The sequence below is a fragment of the Schistocerca americana genome, chromosome 1 (assembly GCF_021461395.2).
Source record: "Schistocerca americana isolate TAMUIC-IGC-003095 chromosome 1, iqSchAmer2.1, whole genome shotgun sequence".
Taxonomy (NCBI): Eukaryota; Metazoa; Arthropoda; class Insecta; order Orthoptera; family Acrididae; genus Schistocerca; species Schistocerca americana.
The window spans coordinates 806970260-806978292 of NC_060119.1; positions in this window are offsets into that span (position 1 = coordinate 806970260).

An 8033-nucleotide genomic window follows, 5' to 3' on the forward strand; every position below is an offset into this window, starting at 1 on the left:
ATATCTCGGGCGCGGACTGCTGAGTGGGAAGTGGCCATGAGAAGAATATGGAGTAACCAGCTACGGACTGGCGTTCTGCAACTCGGTGCGTGGAACGTCAGAATTTTGAACATAGTAGAGAAGTTAAAAAAATCCGAACTGGGAAATGCAAATGTTCATTGGAGATAATGTGGGAAAGCGAAAAATGGTATTACGGGCGTAGGATTCATAATGAATGGGAAGGTAGAGCAGAGAGAGGGTTTGTTGAGAATAGTTCAGCGATAGGACTATTTTCATCAGATTCGACAGCAAACCAATGCCGACAACAACAGTTCAGCTATACTCGCCGACGTCGCAAGCAGAAGATGAAGAGATAGAAAAAGGGTATAATGAAACCGAATGGGAAATTCAATAGGTAAAGGGAGGTAATACACTCCTGGAAATGGAAAAAAGAACACATTGACACCGGTGTGTCAGACCCACCATACTTGCTCCGGACACTGCGAGAGGGCTGTACAAGCAATGATCACACGCACGGCACAGCGGACACACCAGGAACCGCGGTGTTGGCCGTCGAATGGCGCTAGCTGCGCAGCATTTGTGCACCGCCGCCGTCAGTGTCAGCCAGTTTGCCGTGGCATACGGAGCTCCATCGCAGTCTTTAACACTGGTAGCATGCCGCGACAGCGTGGCCGTGAACCGTATGTGCAGTTGACGGACTTTGAGCGAGGGCGTATAGTGGGCATGCGGGAGGCCGGGTGGACGTACCGCCGAATTGCTCAGCACGTGGGGCGTGAGGTCTCCACAGTACATCGATGTTGTCGCCAGTGGTCGGCGGAAGGTGCACGTGCCCGTCGACCTGGGACCGGACCGCAGCGACGCACGGATGCACGCCAGGACCGTAGGATCCTACGCAGTGCCGTAGGGGACCGCACCGCCACTTCCCAGCAAATTAGGGACACTGTTGCTCCTGGGGTATCGGCGAGGACCATTCGCAACCATCTCCATGAAGCTGGGCTACGATCCCGCACACCGTTAGGCCGTCTTCCGCTCACGCCCCAACATCGTGCAGCCCGCCTCCAGTGGTGTCGCGACAGGCGTGAATGGAGGGACGAATTGAGACGTGTCGTCTTCAGCGATGAGAGTCGCTTCTGCCTTGGTGCCAATGATGGTCGTATGCGTGTTTGGCGCCGTGCAGGTGAGCGCCACAATCAGGACTGCATACGACCGAGGCACACAGGGCCAACACCCGGCATCATGGTGTGGGGAGCGATCTCCTACACTGGCCGTACACCACTGGTGATCGTCGAGGGGACACTGAATAGTGCACGGTACATCCAAACCGTCATCGAACCCATCGTTCTACCATTCCTAGACCGGCAAGGGAACTTGCTGTTTCAACAGGACAATGCACATCCGCATGTATCCCGTGCCACCCAACGTGCTCTAGAAGGTGTAAGTCAACTACCCTGGCCAGCAAGATCTCCGGATCTGTCCCCCATTGAGCATGTTTGGGACTGGATGAAGCGTCGTCTCACGCGGTCTGCACGTCCAGCACGAACGCTGGTCCAACTGAGGCGCCAGGTGGAAATGGCATGGCAAGCCGTTCCACAGGACTACATCCAGCATCTCTACGATCGTCTCCATGGGAGAATAGCAGCCTGCATTGCTGCGAAAGGTGGATATACACTGTACTAGTGCCGACATTGTGCATGCTCTGTTGCCTGTGTCTATGTGCCTGTGGTTCTGTCAGTGTGATCATGTGATGTATGTGACCCCAGGAATGTGTCAATAAAGTTTCCCCTTCCTGGGACAATGAATTCACGGTGTTCTTATTTCAATTTCCAGGAGTGTAGTCTAACAGTCATGGGGGAAGAAAGAGTTACGGGAGAATTTGGGCTTGGTTGCAAGAATGAGACGAGAGAGAGACTAAATGAACTCTGCAGTAAATTTAGCTAGTAATAGCGAATACTCTGTTCAAGACTCACAAGAGAAGGAGATGCACTACCAAAAAGTTCGGAGGCACGATCAGAGAGATATTCATAAATCAGATACTGGATTTCAAGGCGTACCCAGGAGCATATATGGAGTCAGATCACAATTTCGTGATGGTGTAGAGAAAACTGAAGTTTAAGAGAAACGTCCAGAAGAACCACTATGGAATGAAGTGGGACTTGCACTGAGGAATTTAGTTCGCTAAAGATGTGGATAATGCGACAAGGAATACCCCAGTAGATAGCTCAGTTAAAGAAGAGTAGACATCTCTAAAACGAATAACGCAGATGTAGGTCAGTCAAACGTAAGTACAAGGAAGTTAGTTACAAAGAAAGCAAGGGTAACAAAAGAAACACTTCAATTAATCGGCCGGCCGGTGTGTCCGTGCGGTTCTAGGCGCTTCAGTCTGGAACTGCGTGACTGCTACGGTCGCAGGTTCGAATCCTGCCTTGGGTATGGATGTGTGTGACGTCCTTAGGTTAATTAGGTTTAAGTAGTTCTAAGTTCTAGGGGACTGATGACCACAGATGTTAAGTCTTATAGTGCTCAGAGCCATTTGAACCACTTCAATTAATCAATGAAAGAGAGAAGTACAAACATGTTCAGGGAATGACAAGAATGCAGAAAAATAAATTACTTAGAAATGAAATAAACAGGAAGTGCGAGGAAGCGAAGGCGAAATGATCGCAGGAAAAGTTTGAAGAAATTGTAAAATGAATGATCGTCGGAAGGAGTAATTCTTCGGTGACACGCAAAGTAAGTGTGACAATATTAAGAGCGCAATGGGAATCTCATTGTTCAATGCAGAAGACAGAGCGTATAGGTTGAAAGCCTACAATGTAAGCCTTTATGAGGAGGAGGTATTTTCTGAGGACGTCATAGAAGAACAAATTGAAGTTAGAATGGAAGATATAGGGACAGCAGTATTAGAGTCAGAATTTAAAGAAGGTTATGAACGACTTGAGATCAAATAAGGCAGAAGGGATAGATAATATTCCAGCAGAATTTCTAAAGTCACTGGGGAAGTGGCAACCAACGACTGTTCAAGTTGGTATGTAGAATCCATGTGACATACCATGAGAATTTCGGAAAAATAGCATCCAGACAATTCTCAACGATAGGAGGAGCAGATAAGTGCCAGAACTACAGCACAATCAGCTTAATAGCCAATACACGGAAGTTAGTAACAAGAGTATTGTACAGAAGAAGGAAAAAGAAAAATTGAGGACATGTTAGATGACGATTAGTTTGTGTTTAGGAAAGGTAAAGGCGCCGGAGGGGCAGTTCTGACGCTGCATTTGATAATGGAAACAAGACTGAAGAAAAATCGATTCATAGGATTTGTCAGATTGAAAAAATAGCGCAAAATGTAATATATGATACGTACAAGAAGTAAGAGGGAACAGTAAGATTGGAAGAAATAAAGAAGTGCTCGGATTAAAAAAGAGTATAAGACATGGATGTAGTCTTTGGCCCCTAATGTTCAATCTAAACGCAGATGAAGCAGTGACGGAAATAAAAGAATGGTTACAGAGTGGGATTAAAATTCAGGGGGAAGGATGTCAATGATGAGCTTAGCTGATGACATTGCTAAACTCAGTGAAAGTGAAGAAGAATTACAGTATGTGATGAATTGAATGAACTGTATAATGAACAGAGAATATGGACTAAGAGTAAACCAAACAAATACGAAAGTAGTGAGAAGTAGCAGAAATGAGAAAAGCGAGAAACTTAAAATTTGAAATTCATGATCACATAGTGGAAAGGATAAGGAATTCTGCTGTCCTGGTAGCAAAATAATCCATAAAGGAAGAAGCAAGGAGGACGTAAAAAGCAGACTACCACTTGCAAATAGGGCGTTCTTGACTAAAAGACCTTTGCTTGTATCAGACAAGGGCCTTTATTTAAGGATGAAATATCTAGGAATGTTCGTTTGGAGCACAGCATTGCATGGTAAAATTAGGTTTAGTGATAAGGTGGGGTACGAGGAAGTTCTCCGCAGAATCGGCAAAGAAACGAATATATGGAAATCACTGACAAGAAGTAGGGACAGGATAATAGGGCATGTGTTAAGACATGTGGGAATAAGTTCGTTATACTAGAGGGTAAGAACTGTAGGGGGAGTCAGGGTTTGCAGTACATCCAAGAAGTAATTGAGGAGATTGTGCGCAAGAACCGCTCAGAGATGAAGAGATTGGCACAGGAGAGGAATTAGCGATGGGCCGCATGAAACCAATCAGAAGACTGACGACTCAAGAGGAAAAAAGGTAGAAGTTGCCACCGCGTTACTGTGCTGACGTCGCTTTTACGCCAGAGCCTCGAAGAAAATTAGCCTCGAATCATGTGCAAAGACGGTGTATATTGCACTGTAATACAATGTTGGAAAAAAATCCAATTCACTCAAAATTTATTGTTGCAACAGTGCATATGGAATACATGAAATGATTACATTTGCAGATCAATCACAAGCGGCTATGAGACACCAGATTTCAACCCATTGTGAAACGCCCATATAGTACGTGGTGTAGCCTCCCGTGCGGCAGTAGAGGCGTATCTAGTTGGTCGTACAGATGGCGAATATTATGCTGGGATACGTTATGTCACGCACGATCGACCTCTTCACGTAGTTATGTAAACGCAGTTGGCTGACGAGTCGCAGGAGTCACTCCTCGTCCCATCATATCCCAAACGTGCTCGATTGGAGACTAGTCAGGAGATCGTGCTGGCCAGCAGAGCTGCTGCACGTCCTGCAAAGCACGTTGAATGTCACGGGCAGAGAGTGGACGAGCATTATTCTTTTGGAACAACACATCGTCGTCCTGCTGCAAGAATGGCTGAAGTTTGAGTCTGACAACTTTCTGCACATACCGAGCACTGGTTAGCATCCCCTTCAGAAACACCAAAGGTTGAAACGGTACAGTAGTTTCCGCTCCATAAGCAGCAGGTTTCGCTGCTCGCACACAAACGGAGGTGGCTCCGCCGCCAGTTTTATTGCACGACGCGGCCGGCCGCGGGTGCAACAAAACCCATGTGGACGGGTGGATAGAAATGTGCCAGCTACATAATAAATATCTATATGTATGGTGTATTATGCATTTCTTGTACGTGAATGTGAATCTGCACATGAACTTTGCTAATCCTCCTCACACTTTTCCATAAAGCGTGGCCAAATCTTAGTTGGGAAGCAGCGCTGTAGTATAGTAGTGCCAACCTTACTCCTGGGTAGGGGATCAGAGAGACAGCACAGTAGGGCAAAGTCAAAGACTTTCCAGTGTCACAAGATTTGGGGTGGGGAGCTTGGTCACGGCCAAGCGGTTGGACCATCCCCTCCGCCGGGGCCCAGGTAGAACTCCGGGTGCCCGCGATATTCTGAGTGTTACAGAAGGCGGGTAAGTGAGCAGAGCCGTCAGTGCGTCTGTCTCGATGTTCACGGGTGGATGAGAGGTATTTGAATATTTACACTAATTCTTTAATTTACAGCTTCGGATTGTGTAAGGAAATGAATGTTCTCGTTTAATTTCGGAAATTTGACCCCCTGTCTTAATGTATCTGGTCCCCAGTTTGCCCGTTATCCTCCTCACATAGTGGATATCCCATGTAAAATACTGGGAGACTTTGGTGGTATGCATTTGGCCAACGCAATTCCGTCTTGCCCGTAGAAATGTGCGTGCAGATTAGTATATAATATACCCGAGCTATAAGTTGTAAAATTGTAATATCTGTAAACTGGAACAATTGCTGCAATCGCTGTAAAGTCGAGTGATAATGTTTAAAATAAATAGGTAATCAATTGTCATCACTCTCTCGTTAGCGCTCTCAAGCTCCGCTCTCAAGCTCCCCTCCCCAGTTATCCGTTGCGCAATTTTCATTCAGGGCTTGACGACATCAACTTTCAACTGGCGTCCCTGGGCAAGGAGGTTTGACGGCAATCTTTCAATGTGAACGAGAGTTTTAGGGTACGGCATCCCAGACCATAAGGCCTGTTATGACGCCAGTGTGTCTCGAACGAATGGACTCTACGAGACAGCTCTCAAGAGGTCTATGTCGTACGTGCAAACGACCATTACATGCGTGCAGGTAGAATCTGCTTTCGTCGCGGAAGACAACGGCGCGCCATTCTATCTTCAAAGTGATCGTCTGATGTCACCACTCGAATTGTGCAAGTCGATGCTGTGGCGCGAGCGGAAAACGGGTTAGAGGTGTGCGTGCCCGTAGTCCCACTGCTAATAATCGGTTCGGAACAGTTCGTGTTGACACCTCTCGGTTCACAAACCCTGTTATCTGCCCTGTGGTAGCTACACGATCTGCCATGGGTGTCCTTACAATACGAACCTCGCGGGCTGAGTGGGCTGAGCGTCTTCTACAGGGGTGAGAATGTTCACGTGACAACTGACACCAATATTAATGCACAACTGACGCAGGACATGCAATTTGTGTATTAATTTTCCGAAAGGACCATCCTGCCACTAGGAAGGCCACAATTTGACCCCTTCTAAACTCGCTCAGTTGGCTGTAGGAACACAAGTGCGTGGTGGCCTGCTTGCTTCAGATATTTACACCAAGCTGAGCCATCTAGTTGTGAGCATTTCCTACTAAAGGATAGACACAGAGGGTGTTCTGGTAGCTATGCCACTACGCTATCTGTTGGTGGACGACACTGAAACCATTATCAGTACATCTACTATCCCAAGGTGGTTTATGCCAACATAGGAACGGAAGGTTCCAAATGATTGGAAAAGAGCACAGGTAGTTCCAGTTTTCAAGAAGGGTCGTCGAGCAGATGCGTGGAACTATAGGCCTATATCTCTGACGTCGATCTGTTGTAGAATTTTAGAACATGTTTTTTGCTCGCGTATCATGTCATTTCTGAAAACCCAGAATCTACTCTGTAGGAACCAACATGGATTCCGGAACCAGCAATCGTGTGAGACCCAACTCGCTTTATTTGTTCATGAGACCCAGAAAATATTAGATACAGGCTCCCAAGTAGATGCCATTTTCCTTAACTTCCGGATACAGTTCCGCACTGTCGCCTGATAAACAAAGGAAGAGCCTACGGAATATCAGACCAGCTGTGTGGCTGGATTGAAGAGTTTTTAGCAAACAGAACACAGCATGTTGTTCTCAATGGAGAGACGGCTACCGACGTTAAAGTAACTTCTGGCGTGCCACAGGGAAGTGTTATGGGACCATTGCTTTTCACATTATATATAAATGGCCTAGTAGATAGTGTCGGAAGTTCCATGCTGCTTTTCGCGGATGATGCTGTAGTATACAGAGAAGTTGCAGCATTAGAAAATTGAAGCGAAATGCAGGAAGATCTGCAGCGGATAGGCACTTGGTGCAGGGAGTGGCCACTGACCCTTAACATAGACAAATGTAATGTATTGCGAATACATAGAAAGAAGTATCCTTTATACTATGATTATATGATAGCGGAACAAACACTGGTAGCAGCTACTTTTGTAAAATATCTGGGAATGTGCCTGAGGAACGATTTGAAGTGGAATGATCATATAAAATTAATTGTTGGTAAGGCGGGTACCAGGTTGAGATTCATTGGGAGAGTCCTTAGAAAATGTAGTCCATCAACAAAGGAGGTGCCTTACAAAACACTCGTTCGGCCTATACTTGAGTATTGCTCATCAGTGTGGGATCCGTACCAGGTAGGGTTGACGGAGGAGATAGAGAAGATCCAAAGAGGAGCGGCGCGTTTTGTCACAGGGTAAGCGTAATAGTGTTACAGAGATGTTTAGCAAAATCAAGTGGCAGACTCTGCAAGAGAGGCGCTCTGCATCGCGGTGTAGCTTGCTCGCCAGGTTTCGAGAGGGTGCGTTTCTGGATGAGGTATTGATTATATTGCTTCCCCCTACTTATACCTCTCGAGGAGATTACGAATGTAAAATTAGACAGATTCGAGCGCGTACGGAGGCTTTCCGGCAGACGTTCTTCCCGCGAACCATACGCGACTGGAACCGGAACGTAAAGTGCCCTCCGCCACACACCGTTGGGTGGCTTGCGGAGTATAAATGTAGATGTAGATGTAGGATAAAAATCGT